The sequence below is a fragment of the Pinus tabuliformis genome, chromosome 8 (assembly GCF_031772625.1).
Source record: "Pinus tabuliformis cultivar Carrire ecotype Pingquan chromosome 8, CPIR1, whole genome shotgun sequence".
In the NCBI taxonomy this organism is placed as follows: domain Eukaryota; kingdom Viridiplantae; phylum Streptophyta; class Pinopsida; order Pinales; family Pinaceae; genus Pinus; species Pinus tabuliformis.
This window is the reverse complement of record NC_142294.1, coordinates 160362074-160379220: the sequence shown is the minus strand read 5'-3', so window position 1 is coordinate 160379220 and position 17147 is coordinate 160362074.

Sequence of the window (17147 nt, the reverse complement as noted above, 5' to 3'; positions counted from 1 at the left end):
CTCAGAAACATCATTTTAGTAAAACCTACCCCGATGTGTGGAACAGGGGATTTGTCGAAATGGAGGGGATAAGGGGCTTCTAAATTCTTGAGAAAATTTTGGGAAGTAAGGAGGGATGTTAGGAAGCAAGAGAAAGTGGAATTTCAAATATTGAGTGAGGGGAAGGGGTCCAAAAGTGCTAAACACAGGCCCAACCTAGAAAATTGTCAAGTTGTAGCAAGAAACTAGGGTTTGTGCGAAAATGAGGAATTTGGGGGATCTCAGTGACGGGAAATGTTTAATAAGGTACATTAAGGATAGGGGAAGGTGTATTAACATCAGGACACAAGTTTGCTGATGATTTGACCATCCAAGAGAAATTGCCTTCAAAACCCTAGGAGAGGGAAATGAACCTTACCTAGGCGCAACTAAAGCATGAACAAGGTGTAAAATGACCCAATGGAACTTGACATGATAATGAAAACCCTCTAAATGATGGTACACTCAGCTGAACGGTGACATGGACCGACATTTGGACAACTTTGACAGGAGTAAAAGCAAACCCTAGACCTAATGCCTAGTGACCAAATTTTGCTTGAAGACTCACTGAAATGACAAAATTTGACCTTGACACCTTAAAATCACTTTGTAAGAGCATATTTGATGACTGGAGGAAGGCTGCAAAGAATGACACTAACACAGTTCCTACAAAATTCCTGACCTAAATCTAGCCATAGTCACCCTGAAAAGTGGATGGGCCAAGCTGAACGTACTGCCCAGACTGAAGGACGTAAGGCAGATTGACCATTCCTTGAGAACCATATGGAACGTAAGGAGTTTGGTACTGAACCTGAGCCTTGTAAGGCTGCTGATACTAGAAATTGCTTGATCCAGTAGGACCAACAAGGTTTTGGATAATGCCAGAAGAAGGCTAGTTCATGCCAACCATGTGAGCCTGTGAGCTACCCACATTGGTGGTGCCTGACACCATAGAAACACTCAAATTTCCCCCCCCCCAGGCAGTGGCACATCTTGTCCACTTACTGGAGGGATCAAAGAACTGACAGTAACATTCTTCAAGACCGTTAGTTGAACCGGACGGGTAACTGGGATGGATGACACAAGAGGGTTCAAAACGGTAGGCTGCATGGGGACTGAGGTAACGACCTATTGGGAGGTCAAGTTCACAATGAACGGACCTATAGTAGGCATGGCGTCAGACACCCAAACAGGGTTATGATAGGGTGATGCGGCACTAGGTGTACCTGAGACCAATTGTGCCAAAGTCACATAATTAGGCGGTAAATCCCGATACACATTGATGGGAATGCTCCCTGTATAGGGGAAACCTTCAGAAGGAAATTGATGTTCCTCCTCCTCGACAATGTGTGGAGTAGAAACTTTTGACTCATCCGGAGAGGTAATTGGAGCATCGCTTTCGGGTTCCATAGCTGTTAACAAACGACGATGAACGACTGAAGATGTACAAGGGGATAATTCCAAAGGAAGACCTGGCTGATCATATGGATTGTACAGACGCTGCGGTGATATCAAAATAGGGTCGAACAAAGGATTCGGAGGATATATAACCAGTCCAAGCTGACCGTCAATAGTTGGTGAACTCTCAGGAGTTTGGACGGGATTGTCCAGAGATTCCGAGCCAATATCAGTAGGTGACCGAGTATCTGAAGTAGGTGGAGGATGAGATGACAAAGGTTGAATACTTAGAACGATTCTGAGTTCGACACCTTGGTCCTTGAGTGACTCTGGTAATTCAAGAAGAGGCTCCTCAAACAATCTTTCAGATGAAGGAGAGGAAAAGGAACTAGGTGAACCAGATGGTTCAGCGACGATGACCTCGTCTTAGTTAACAGGAAAAGAGAGATAAACTTCAAGGCTCTAAAATTTTCTTTAGGGAAAACTCACAATTTGGTCTAGAAAAGATTAACATGATGTTATAAGATCGTGGGCAATCAATTTTTTAAGACGCATAAATAAACTGGTGCTCTTTCATGTTTTAAGATTCAAGAAAGAAACAAAGATGACTCTATCACTTTTGATTGGAAACGAGCTCGAAAGGACAAGCACTCGAATGATCTTTTAAGTTTAATAAGTCAAAAAGATCAAATGACTACTCTAGATGAACTAGGTAAAAAGGAGTACCAAGAAACCGTGAACTGTAGAATACCTCCTGGCAAACCGTGAAGTACGGGTAGGAAATCTCCCCAAATTTTGTGTTCGATGTATCACGTTTGCAAGGCGGCCGACTCGGATTCCTATGGATAAAGGATTGTAGTATAGAGGGGTATCCCGTTATATACTCGATGGTATGGGGAACACAAATCCATACTAGCACTATCTAGTGTCGAAGCTAATGACAATTGTTAGATTTAAAGACGTCAGAACACGTCTCTAGCCTAGACTTTCTAGATTTGATCGTTAGGTTTCAAATGCACCTTAGGTTAATTGAGTTCATTTTAAAGTTTATCTTGAATTATGTCTCAGTTTTCAGGCCTTAGCGATGTGACTCGAAAAACCCTAAATGCAGCTAAATGAGACAATACCCTTTCAATTCGATGAATTGTCTACACTAGAGAGGGTAGAAAACACAATCAAATGCAAACAACCAAGCAACCGAAAGAAAAATGATTTTTCACTACTTCACTTTTCGAGAAAATAAACTAATGAAAAATACATTCCAATTCCTAATTTCCTAACAAGTACACCCTAATAGTCCTTTCAAAAGCAAAGATAATTCTTTTCTTTTCAAATTCCAATGCAATCCTAGCCTTCAATGATGCTAACTACCATAACATATTGATGCAGCAAACTAGAATTTTGTACTTTTCATGAAATGACAAAATGAATTTCTCATAAAACACTTCAATGAAAAAGTTTTCGAGACAATCGATTCTCAAGCAAATGAAAAACACGAAAAGAGAATCTCTTTCAAACTAATGACACAACGACTTTACCAAAAACAAGACAAGCAATGTGATCTATGCCGGAAAAGAGACATTTAGACAAGCAAACGAAACTCTTCAAACTTGTGTAATGGAGGTCAAAGTCGTAGAAGGACCATAAACGAAATGCAAGGAGTAAATGCACCAACAACTTGACTCACTGAGTTCACAATCAGCTGAATGGATGACAATCTAGATGCCCTAGTGCCACTAACCATCCAATGACCCAAGAAATCAAGCGAAAAGATGGCAAATCAACAAGCAAACAAACCAAATGAAAAGTAGCTTTCTAGTCAGGGAGAAGATGGTCTAAAAAGCTTACATGGTAGAAATCATGAGAGCAAAACACACTGGCCAAGATATGGGGTAAACCCTAATCTTCACTTATAGGCATCGACGCGACTGCCTGACTGACAACAAGCACTAGAAGGGGGTCAGCGCGATTGTTTCTCAGCATATCACGTTGATTGGCATGACTGTTAGCAAATTAAGTGCACTGAGCGAGGATGCAAAGAAAAAAATAAAAAATTTCAAAAGTTGGGACCATGCGTGCTACTATGAATTTCAAACCCAGAGAAGTAAGCAAAGGAAAACAACAGAGATAAAGGGAAATGGAAAAACTAGAAAAGTTCACACAAAACCATGAAATTCCAAGCAAACAAACAGAAGGATTGGTTCCCCAGTGGAGTCGCCAATTTGTGGTGAAGTAAAATTATAAGTGCGGACACAAACAATTCCTCTAGCCCAATAGCGGGTCTAGCCACAACCGATACATTCTATGGAAGATTTCCTTAGGTTAGAACCAATTAAGAGGGCCTACCTCTTAGTACGCTTATCACATTTGGTGATGACCTTGCTTGCTCACTCCAGCTATTTCATGTTTCCTTCTTCGAACCCCTGAAACAAGTTAAAAACAGCAAACAACAACCGTGATAATAGATAAATTGTAATTCAACCTACTTAACAAGTCAAGAAACATTAAGCCATAAACATGTGAGATGACACATTATGTAGGAAATCAATCGATAGTTGCATATATATTAAATCAAGAAGAGATTGCAGCCATTGCCTTGACGTTGTTGTTCTCCTCCGATAAACTAGGTTCCCACACACTTCCATTAGCATTCCATGATGGCCTCAACAATGATGGTTTTAAGGCTCTTCCCTTTAGGCTTCACACTAAACCAAATTCAAACTTCTCCCTCAGACACAACTAAAGAGCTACAACCATGAATAGCTTGATGTTTACTCCAAACTTAACTAGCACTAGCACACCAACATTAACACTAGCTTGTGCTTGGGAAAAATGGAGGTTTATATAGCATGAATGGATGGGAGATGGTTCCTCTTCTCATGGGAGGTGGTCTTATCTCTTGAGGTAGTTCCATCCTTATAGGGGAAAGGAGCCCAAACTGACATCCTCGACTCCATCCATCTCAATCATTTACCAGACTTCCGTTACAAAGCTTCTAGAGCTGGAAGCTTTGGCTCCTTATTTAAAAAACTTTCCAAAAGAGCATCGGCATGACTGAAACAAATCTCAGTCGCTCCCATCGGCGCTAGGGACAGTGTTAATCTTGACATATCGGCGTGAGGAGGACAAGGGTCATTAGCGTCAGTCTTGTAAACTGGGAAAAACAGAAGATTTGTGGGAAATGGTGCAAAAGGGAATTGTTCTGCTCGTCAAGAGGGACACAATGGGAGTTTCTTCATGAAGGGAAAGCATGTAGGGTTCACTGTAGAGGTCCTCCAGGATCAAGGAACGGGGAGTACAGGGACGGTGACAAAATGTTTTGTAACACACCTGAATTTGATGCCACTTGATATCATTAGTTAGTTTCTAGCCTCTTATATTTGACACATATATATCCTAGTTGTTCCTTTGATGATGGTGTTTTTTACCAATATATGCAAGCACCCCATGAAAGTCATTATAAAGTAGAGAGAAGGATACTTTGGTATACTCAAGGTATCATTTAGTTTGGGATCATTATAGTTCATGGAGGACTCCTTTCTTGGTTGGTTTCACTTATTCAAATTGGACTAGTGAACTCAATGATTGGAAGTCTATGCATGTTATGTTTTTAATCTTGGTTCTGGAGTTATCACTTGGGATTATAAAAAGTAGAAGGATATTGATCTTTCTTCAACAAAGAAAAGTATACAAGCATCGATTAATGCAAGTCAATAAGTCTTGTGGCTTCAATAAATCCTTTTAGATTTTGTATTCCAACAGGAATCCAACCATCCTCCAGTGCAATAATCAAAATTTCATCAAGCTTGACAAAGATCTAGTTCAACATCAACGCAACAAGAAATTTGAGCTACACATGCACCTCATCAAAAATATCATTAATGATTGAATTATTGAAGTTCTCCTTTTCCTAATAGATAATCAAGATGTAGAATTTTTCACAAAAGCTCTTATAGAAGCAAAGTTTTCCTAACTTCAATCTATGCTAGGAGTTTAGGAAATTGTAATTTAGGGGGCATAGGCTCTAATGCCTCCTACCTTATCTTATTTTTTCACCTTTGTAAATCCTCCTATACTATTCCAAGTTTTCTGGGGGGGGATGTTAGGATATTTATACACTCAAGAGTTAGTTAAGTTCAAATCCGTTTAGTGTTTCTAATAGGTAAAAGTGTGTTTCTTTAGTATGCATTAGTCGCATTGTAATATTTTGGTCATGATATGTTCTAGACATGGAGTGATATGACAAGTCATGTTATCCTAAATACTAATGGCTACTTTAGGTTTTAACCCGGTACATACATTACCTACAAACGAATTCTTAAAACAGAAAAATATACAATGGCGAGAACATAAAACAAATATAAAAAGAGATTTCCCCTGGATCCCAAAACCGGGACCACAAGATTGATTTTTCATTACATTCCTTTCAATGTTACAATACATATATATATACATGTCGAAGAATTCATAAAACCCCAATCCATTAACCCTGGATTAGAACATAACCGTAGTTCCCTTAACCGGATCTACAAAATACCATGGGAAGAAAACCATTATGCCCAAAACCATGGGTAGGCATTCCCACCATCTTTGGGTCCTCCCCCCATCCTTGGGACCACCCAACTATGATTGGGTCCGCATAAAAAAATATCTTGAGGCACCGCCCCAGACCCCGTGTAGGGGGGCTACCGGCCCCCTTGGGAACCCCCCAACAAGGGGGGCTGCCACCCCCTTTATGACCCCCCAACAGTTATTAATCCATGTTGTAACACTTAATTAGTACATGATCTCTATTTAAAGATCATGGAGGGTCACTGTTGATGATAAAATGTGAGAAAATCTCTAATACGAATTTTATTTTTCATTAATACAATTGAAAAAATAGACATGTTGGTTAGGGCCATGGACTATTTCCCTTTTACATTGTTTTAACCATGTAAAAATATTTGTGTTATGATATATGGTGTGGTTGTCTGGGTGGTTACTAAAGGTCTCATGCCCTTTATAGTCATGTCCTACATTTGATCATAAATTAACAAGAATGGGTGTCATCAACCAAAACCTACTCTTATTGCCAATGTACTATTTTTCCAACTTTTGTCGTATTCTATTCACATTGTTTCTACCCAAAATCTCTCGTGGAGGGAAAAGTATTAACCCTTGTGCAAGAGTAAAAAGGAAAATCTCAAGCATGCTACCCACTATCACCTTGGACTTTGCCCACTTATAGACTAAAGGAAGTGATTAAAGTGAGGAGACCTAATAAGTCAATGCACATTAGAGAGTTGAATAACAAGGTTTGATTTCCTAATTTAGACTTGACAAAGACAACTAGCAACTTTCACCAACTCACTCTCAGGGTTTAGGATAGGTTATTAGAGTGGTTTACTAGATTAAACAACCTTCAATGATATATAATTAAGACAAGTGTGATTGTATTGTGAAATGTGATCATATTATTCAAGAAAAGCAAATGTAAAGAGCATGGCATATAAGTGAATCAAACTTGCTTAACATTCGACAACCCAAAATGTCATCAATCATGGAAACACAAAAATGTTAGGTGTAAACATGGTTCTCATTTTCATAATCATACGAAATAATTGTATTCATTGAAACCAAAACATAATAGTATCCACAAAAATTAAGTCATGAAATCCAAGGAGTTTATCATTCATTGAACTATTCCATCATGCCCACCACACTTTATAGTTTTGGTATCTCAAAGGTGAAATTAGATTTATCCACCATTCATTTATGAATATTTAGAGTATATTCATCTTGAAATTGGATATCATTATTGTTATACACGAAACTGTTAAGGATGGCAGGATCTAGATTAGAATTCATTGAAGATTATGTGGAAGCATCATCAAATAATTAGTCTTGAATGAGGAATCACCAACCATAATCTGTAAACAAGTTTGAAGCATTGATTGTTTAGGTGAAGCAACACCTAAACATTGTCGTTGTGTGTATTGATGTCTTCCGGAGTCATCGCATTCATGTTTTATTGTATCGACGTTTCGAACCAACCTCTATGGTTCATCATTAGGATCAGACGTGTGAAGAAGTCAGATAATGTTGGGGCAATAAATATAGGAAAAAATGGGTTGGTAATGTAAGTAGCCGACAATTTTGATGTTGTTAAGAAATGAATTTAGTTTAATTAATAATTATTATTTTTTATCAAATACCATGTAATATTATAATATTAATATGTTATTAATTAAAAGTTTTAGTATTAGTTATTTTTAATAACATTAATTAATACCTAATGTTATTATTCTAATATGATTTTATGTGACATTATAGTATTATAATGTTTTAAATGATATAATGTTATTTGTTCATTAGTAAAAGTTTTTGTATTAATTAATTTTGCTAACATTAAGATTAATAATGTTGAATATATTATGTATTAACATTAATGTTATAAGTAATGCAAAATAATTAAAACATGTAATATAATAATAAAACTAAATTGGTCTTCTAAATATTACTAATTGAATTTTTATTAATCAATAATTTTTAAGATAAATTGTTGAGGATTTTCCTAAATTTAATGTTAACTGAGGAATAAAATTATTGGAATTTAACCTTACTAAAAGTTCTTTTAGGGATTGAAGGTAAGGTGGGGTTCTTGATTAATGTTATTTATTCAAATGTTAATAAAATGATATTAGGGATAGGTTGAACCATGAGGAGGTCACGAGATAGTGGGGTCGGGAGACCTGGGAGATGGTAGAGACCCCAGTTATCACTTATTTTCCAACCGTCATCGTGGTTGAGGTTATTGGGGTGTTTTCCTATTTCGATAGCTTCTCTAAATTTTCTATGGTGATAATGGTCAATTTTGGCCACAACACAGGAGTTTTCTATGCAAATGTGATGATTAGTTTTACTAGAGTGTTCGGCCAAAGCTGAGGTTTTGGAACAGTTATGTTTGATGTCAGCGGCATGTTCTTGAATCCTAGTCAATATAGAACAACCTGTTTCACCAATGTAGGATTTACCACACGAACACGGAACTAAATAAACCCCTTTGTGGTGTTTAGGATCAATGGGATCTTTTACCGATTTCAAGCATCTACTAATCGTACTCAAGGGTTTGAAAGTAGTTTTTATATTATTATTTTTTAAAATGTGTGCAATCTTATCAGTGGTGCCTAGAATGTAGGGTAAGTGAACCTTGCTTGCACTATCATCCATTGGTTGTTTGTTTTTAGGATTCTCCGCTTTTTTGAAAGCTTTGATTCCTTGGTATCTTCTATATCCATTCTTTTCAAAAACATCCAAGAGGTGGTTCTTTTCTTGATCAAAATGATCATGATTTGAAATACGTACCACCCTGGTAGCTAGAGTGTTGAGCACTCCAAGTTTTTGAGTAGGGTGATGGTGAGAGTTGGCATGTACGTAATGTTCTGTGTGGGTTTTATTACGATAGACCTGATGAGATATTGATCCATCTTGGTTTTTCTTGATTAAGATATCAAGAAAGGGAAGACTTCCATTCTCTTCCACTTCCATTGTAAACTTGATCGAATTTGATTGACTGTTAAGGTTCTCTACGAATTTCTCCAATTTTTCCTTTCCATGAGGCCAAATGACGTAAGTGTCATCGACATACCTTTTCCAAAGTTTAGGTTTTAAAGGGGAAGACTCAATGGCTTTGGCTTCAAAATGTTCCATGAACAAATTGGCAATAATGGGGGATAGAGGCGATCCCATGGCCACACCACAAGTTTGTTCATATATATCATCCCTAAAGCTAAAAAAGGTGGATTTCAGACAAATTTCTACTAATTTAGTTGTGTTAGGATCAATGATTTTGTGCATTACTTCCATGGCTTCGTCTATGGGGTATTAGTGTAGAGAGCTTGTACATCAAAACTCACCAAAATGTCATTATGGTATAGTTTTATGTGTTTGATCTCATTAATCAAGTGATTGGAGTCCTTGACAAAGGATTTAGTGTTCCCTACCATAGGTTTAAGATTCTTAGCTAGATGTTTCGCGAGATGGTAAGTAGGACCTCTGATGGTATTGACTATGGGTCTAATGGGGATACCTTCCTTGTGAATCTTAGGGGCTTCATAAATCCTAGGGGTGTAGGGATTGGTTTCAATCAGATTCCTGATATTATGTTCTTTGCTCATTTTTATTAAGTTATTGACATTTTTGGAGATCTTTCTTATGGGATTCTTTTTTAGTTTAATGTAACATCCACTATTGGTTAGGTGGTCTAGAATCTTTTCAAGACCACAACCTTATTCCTTATAAATGTAACAAATCCTAAGGCAAGGAGTATTTGCTTAGTCACTAAGTAAAAGGTAGGAAATGTGATGAATAACTTAAAAGGGAAAGGGGAAAATATTCAAGTGATGACCCTCAACATCATATAAGATGTTGTGTGTTATCACTTGGATTGAACCTCGGGCTAAAAGAAGGCAATGCCAGGGTAACCACAAACCACGCTTAGCCAAGTAGCTAACCCTACTAGGCGAGGAGAGGGCTCTCTCCGTAAGGATCTCAGCCACGATGACTGGATCAGGAAAAGAATTTTAGGCTAGGTATAGTAGCACGAAGTTTTGATTGGATTTTGAAGGGGGTTTTGTTGGATCAGGAGGAGCTGGATAGTTTAGGTCTAGGGAATTAGGTCAAAATTGCAGGGGGTTCAATGGGGCAAGGTAGGCATAAGTTTTAGCACTCTAGGGCTTGATCGGGTGAGATGTTTAAGATTGGTGAGAAACTAAGAAGAGCATGTGAAAACCATGGATCCTTCCTAGACTGCAAAAAACATGAAATGGTGAATGGTTTCCCAAAGCAGAGCACTAATGTAATGAATTCTGCCTATCAACTTGAAAGAATTCACTTAGAAGCAATGAAATGATTAACAAAGTACATAAAACACATTAACATATGATCACAAAAGAATAAATTGTACTAAAACTCCATACCACATGGATCCCATAAAAATAGCTGCCATTCTTATTAATCTCCTACTAAACTGCTACAAAATGATGTACAATCAAGGTCTGAGCATCCAACTGAGTCCAACCCTTTACAGTGAGAATGAAGAAGAAGATATAGGCATTGTTTCAACCTCCTCCCATCCTTAGGGGTCGAATCCCTAAGATGAGGAGCTAATCTAACCAACACTGAACAAGAAACAGGAATATAGGCATCTTAACAACTTGCCTCTAAAAGTCAAAAACTGATTCATTTGAGCTCAAATTGACATTTAATCTAATGAATCTACCCTCTACTACTAATTATCCATCATATTTACAATACAAGTCATCATTTACAATAGTAAAACAACCTCCATGAGAGAAAATCCATGAACACAGTCAAAAAATGGAAAAATAGCCATCCTGTAGAAAACTTTCCCTACGCGTAGTGCCACTTTCAGGTCCTTTTTGGAAGCCTTCCCGGCATCCAAAATGAGCTCATGATAGCTCATTGAAAAGGTCTTCAAGTTTACTTTCCAAAAAACCTGGAATTTCTTTATTTTAAGCTCATTTGACCCCTAAAAATTTGATTCTCCCAAGACCGCTTATGTGTCCAAAAAGTGGCAGAAATGTCATTTTTAGGGTGTTTTTGACCTTTTGGTGGACCAGTTCTGCCCCAAAAACTTATAAAATCCATAGGGTGCATGTAATCATTGCTTTGAATCTAAAAATGCAAGCTATTTTTCCATTGGGGGCCCATAGGAAAAGCGCAACACCGGTGGTGCTACGCATTGAGCTAGATTTTCTGTTTTTACAATTTCCAAAATTTGCAAAAAACAAAATCTTCTCCAAACCTGACCAAAATTGGTGAGCAGCACCACCATCAAGCATCTTTATGAGCCAAGGAAGCTTCAACAAGCAACCTAAGCCTATCCTCCTCTTTTTTTCCCTTTAGAGCCCGCCTTAGCCTAGCTTTCATCTTTTTGACCCTCATGTTGCAAATTTTGTTTCGGGTCCTGTAATGGTAAGCCATGTGCCTGATGATCTGGTTGTCCCTATTGGCCTTTTACAATAGCTTTTCTAAGTGAAAATTGACTCTTTCAAGCCAAATCTCTCTATCACCCTCAATTTCCTTCTCAATTGGAGTCAAAGTGACCAATGACTCTTCCTCTTGCATTGTTGACTTACCCTTGTCACCTTGTCTTTTTATCTTGAGAATTTCCAGCTCCATGAGGACCTGCTTATCACTCAGCTGCTTGTTTTCTTGTTCCAAATATGTGATGACATACTTGGCTCTCTCCAAATTGTCCATCAATGCTTGGATTTGAGCCTCTTTCTCCTGTATGATGATGTTCTCTATTGTTGCTTCATCCTGAGCCTCCTAGTCAATTGTCTCCATGCCATGATAAATATAATGTTGCTCTAGCTCATCATGCTATATCAAATCAAAATATCTCTCTTCCTCCTCATCATCAAAACTTTCCTCCGACATCTTTTCTTTCCCTTTGTGCAGTTGTTGCACCTGTACCTGCTATGTTGATGAAGAAAGCAAAGCCCCTTCCACATCTTGTGGAGCTAGCATTTGCCTATGAGTTAATGAAGAAGGCAACGCCCCTTCCACATCTTGTGGAGCAAACACTTGCCTATCAGCTGCAAACAATATCCTTGTGCCCCTCTAATATTTTTGCCTCCCTTATGTGGTTTTCTCTGACGCTGAGGTTCATCTTCCATGCTTTCACTGCCATCCTCATAATCTATGTCCTTTGTGTCCATGTTGGTTGAGTTTTGAAGCCTTGAAACCCTATAGAAGGTAATTGAGGAATGCGTTATGGTGAATAGGGGTAGGGGAAGGGGAGGTGAGTTCATTAGGGGTTGAGCTTATGAGTGAGCTTGTGAGAGTGCTAAAGAGGTTATGAGGGTTTTAGGAATTTGTTTTAGGGTTTGAGGGGGCAAGGGATGAATTTGTTTTAGGGTTCGAGGGGGCAAGGGATAGATGGAAGTGTTTATTTGAGGGGATTAGAGTATATGGAATGAGTGGAATTTGAGGGAATTAGGATATGGGGAATGAGTGGAGGAGTGTATTTGGAACCTAGGGTTTGCAATTTTTTTACAAACAACCAACCACTTTAGAATCACAAACTGAATGTCGAAGGATAGAAGAAGGAAGGTACTTACTTTTCTGAGGGTCCAAAATAGCAAAAATGGTTTTTGGATGATGGAATGTGAGTTTTGATGCTCGCTGGCCCTACACACAACGCACCCTACAGAAGCACAGCGCCACTCCTGAACGCGCAACGCCCTCCCTCAACGCGTAGTGCTTTTTGCAAGCCACATTTGGAGGCCTTCCTGGTGTCCAAATTGGGCATAGGATAGCTCCTTGGAAAGCTTGTTGAGCCTACTTTCCAGAAAATATTGAATTTTTCAATTGGGAGCTCATTTGTCCTGTCAAAAACTCAATCTCCCAAGACTAGTCAAAATGTGAAGAATGAGGCTGCCAAAATGCAAAGTGTTGTTTCAGTCAACTTTTGGAGGTCTTCCTCAACTCCAAATTGAGCTCATGATAGCTCATTGAAAATATCTCTATGTCTAGTTATCATTTGACTCATCAAGAAAGTCTTTTGGACATTCCATCTAGGAGAAAAATTGATTTTACCAAGGTCACTCTAGAAGGGCAACAACTCTCCTGTGGCAAATGATTTTTTGGACATTTCTCCCAAACCATGAGACTTGTGTAAAAAATGAAGGATTTTTTTCTTCTTGAGTCTATTATGGACAAAAACCTCTCTCACTTTTGTCAAATTCATCTTTTCTTGCTTAGAAACATCATTTGAATAAAACCTATCCTGATGTGTGGAACAAGGGATTTGTAGAAATAAAAGGAAATGAAGGGGATGAGGGGCTTATAAATTCTTGAGAAAATTTTGGGAAGTAGGGAGGAATGTTAGGAAGCAGGGGAAAGTGGAATTTCAAGGATTGAGTGAGGGGAAGGGATCCGAAAGGGAAAAACACATGCCTAACCTAGAAAAGTGCCAAATTGTAGCAATGGGCTAGGGTTTGTGGGAAAATGATGAATTTGAGGGATACTAGTGATGGGAAGTGTTTAAGAAGGTATATTAAGGATAGGGGAAGGTGTATGAGCATCAGGATACAAGTTTTGTTGATGATTTGACCATCCAAGAAAAATTACCTTCAAAACCCTAGGAGAGGGAAATGAGCCTTACCTAAGCACAACTGAAGCACAAACAATGTGTAAAATGACCCATTGGAACCTAAAATAATGATGACAACTCTTTGAATGATGGTACACTCATTCGAATGGTGACATGAACCAATACTTGGAAAACTTTGGAAGGAGTGAAAACAATCCTAGACCTAATACCCAGTGACCAAATTTTTACTTGAAGACTCACTGAAATGACAAAAGTTTGACTTTGACACCCCAAGACCACCTTATAAGAGTATATTTGATCACTGGTGGAAGGCTACAAAGGCTGACACTAACATTGTGTAGATATTATAACTTGTTCAACTAGATTTCAAAAGCTTGGATTTTTTATCGAAACCTTTAAGAGGGAGATTTTGAGTTATCTTTCCTTGTCATTGTTTCATACAACCCTTTTTATTTGTATTTTTATTTATCTATTTATTGACTTTCATTGATCAAGTATGTTTTTCTTTAGATATCATAAACGAGCACGGGATGAGGGGCATTAGCCTCATAATGAGGTGGCATAGCTAAAATTTTATTGTTTTTATATTTTTTTACCTTTTTTAGCTCTCCACCTCTAGTCTTTTTTGGCTTATTTGATTTAGAATTCCTCAATTAGACCTTCTTAGTGACAACTGACAAGTAAAACATGAATGGGAATAGATTTTTATGAATGGAATGGATTGTAAAGTAGAGAATGGAAATTGTTACATATGGTTAGGATGTGGAATACACTACCTCAACTAGATTCCTAGTAGTATAACCTCACTTGAGAAATGATGACACTTCCAGAGGATCATTATGTTCACCATCATACGATAAGACAAATAATAAAATTTCAAATGTTATGAAGTGCTATTAGATCTCATTTCGGTGTTTACCATTTTCATAACTAACTCAAGAATTGTAGCACCACACCTAACCATCACATTAAAGCATGGAATATCAAGTAGAGTATAATAAAACCATAATGTACTAACCATAAATAATCCATAAGTGCAGGAACGGAGATTAGTAATCGGCTCTTGATGGCTAAATAATTGAGCTCAAAGTTACAAAAGGATCGACTATGCCACTCAAAATTAGCCAAGCAAGTTTACAGAGGAAATAAATGACTTATGGTATGATGCATTGACAAATTCGTTGGATTAAATACACAAAAGGTTCATAATCATGTTGTGTTTAGTTGTGTAGTCAACTAAAACCCAATGTCGTATATATCAATGAGGATGAGATACCATATGGGATATTGCACAACCACGTGTTTTGTACTACAATTTACATTATCACTCTACTACTTTGCAAATTGAGTTTGAGTTAGAAGGAAAATATTGCTAAATTCCAACATTAACATAAAGCTTTAAGTCATTGGTGCAACAAGTGGAGCAAACAAGACAACAATTGAAGGTTGTGATGGAATTGAGTAATTGAGTACATTGATAATCACTAACTACCTAACCATCGACTAGGAAACAGAGAAGCCAATTGATGTTATTCAACAAAAGGTTGAGTTGCTACAAATAAAGGCATAAATGAGTATGTATCCAATTGTAAATTGGTGGGAAAAAATAAGTAATCAATGAGTTGGGAAATTGAATGGACCAAATATTCACAACTACAAGAAGTAATAAGAGATGAGAGTATCATGGTGAGTGGCTAGTTAAAACTACATGGAGTTTCAAAGGCTCAATTCATTTGTATACTTTTCATGGCATACCATAAATGTTGTAACAAGCCTCGAACACTAATGGAAAAAAAGCTTAGAAGTTCATTATTGGCACCCAAACATTGATGTCCAAGTGGTGTAAAGAGATGAATAGATTTCTAAAATTCTAAGAACAAGATTTGAGGGTTGTTTCAAAATGGCACCTCCATTTAAGGAGTTGAGAAACCAAGAAGAGCCAAAGTGTAATAGCATAAAGGAAAAGGGCAAGTGGAATTGACTCAAGGACGAGTGAATAGTTGTTGTTGGGATTTTTTGTCTCATTCATTTTGAAGGAAAAATGGTGGCACTATCTCAATGGGGATCTTAATCTAAGATGTTCCACTTTTTTCTTTGATCATTGGCAAGAGTAAAGAGCATTGGATTTTGTAGGGAGCAAGGATTAGGGTATTGGGATGTGATCCTCAATTTTGAGAGGTTGACTCGTAGAAGTCTATAGACATTTGAAGATATAAGAGGTAGTGAACTCATAAATAATGTTATTAACACTAGTTGTAAGCTAATGACCTATATTTTGAGTGATTCTTCTTGCTTACGGGTGCAACTATATATGTGAAGGTTTTTACTTCATTGAGGTTGGATTTTGGATGGTGATCAAAGTATTCTTAGTTGAAGATGAGTTGTTGTGTCTTTCCAATATAATACATGAGTTGCAAGCATGATTTTGACAAGATTGAGTCAAATGGAATGGTGCCTCCTTTCATTGTTTATGTTTCTTTCTTCTTTATGGTGGTGATGTGTTATTTTTGTATGTTCAATTTGTTATGAATGAAGATTCTTATTTACTAGAATATATTTTGAAGTTTCTATAGATCATGTTCAATAGTTTGTTAATTGATCAAGATGCTTAATATGTTTTTTTTTAAGGAAACCATGGTTCGCGGTCACGATGCTTAAATATGTTAAATGGTGCTTACAACTAATATCTTACAGGAATCAACGTCACACTTTAAGTATTTGATAATGTGCCTTAGGCAAGATCTCCCCCTTTTCAAGTATTGTATATGATATCACTAAACTACAATGCCCTTCGTTGGAAAACCACATGGATCTTGGTTTGAACATTAATCTCATAAAGACTATGGGTGATCAGGTGCTCAAAATTATGCTCAAAAATAAAAGTTATCAAAATGGTGTAGAACCTGAACAACCGCATAGTGCTCGTCATCTTGAATCTGGCACAACTCATTTGAAACGGACACCATATGGCTTCATAAACGTGTTATGTTCACTTTGGCAAACAGGCAAATTTTTGGGAAAAAAGGGGATAGCCCAGTCAGTAGTCCGTGGTACTAACTAGGCTACCCAGTTGGCGCTGAATATTTAGCTGAGGTGGCACTATAATCTCATCAGCGAATGGTTGAGTACCATGTGGCACCTTTGTACAGGCATGAGTTGGTAGGATGTTATTGGTTGAAGGCTATATAGGTGGACGAATGAGAGGGCGACACGTGGCAAACCCGAAGGCCGCCACGTGCCCTCTCAAAGGTCAAATAAAAATATATGTGGGGAGGTTGGGGTCGAACCCGCAACCTCACCCACAACAACACCAAGCTTTACCTCCACGCCCGTGAGTTGGTTCTTAACTAGCATAGCGTAGGCGAGTCGGCATTAAAGAATCAGCCCCAGAACAAGCTAGGGTGTGATGCAATAGTCGCAGAAGGGAAGTACTATAGAATCAGCCCCGACAGGATCAGGTTGCGATTGCGATATCGCAATTGCATATCTCACAGTGCAAGTCCTGTTATATGTATTAACCTGGCTCCTCCGATTACGATATATTTATACTGCAATTGATAGTCCGTCGGGTCCGTCGCTTATCGCAATCACATATCGCCCACGTTAC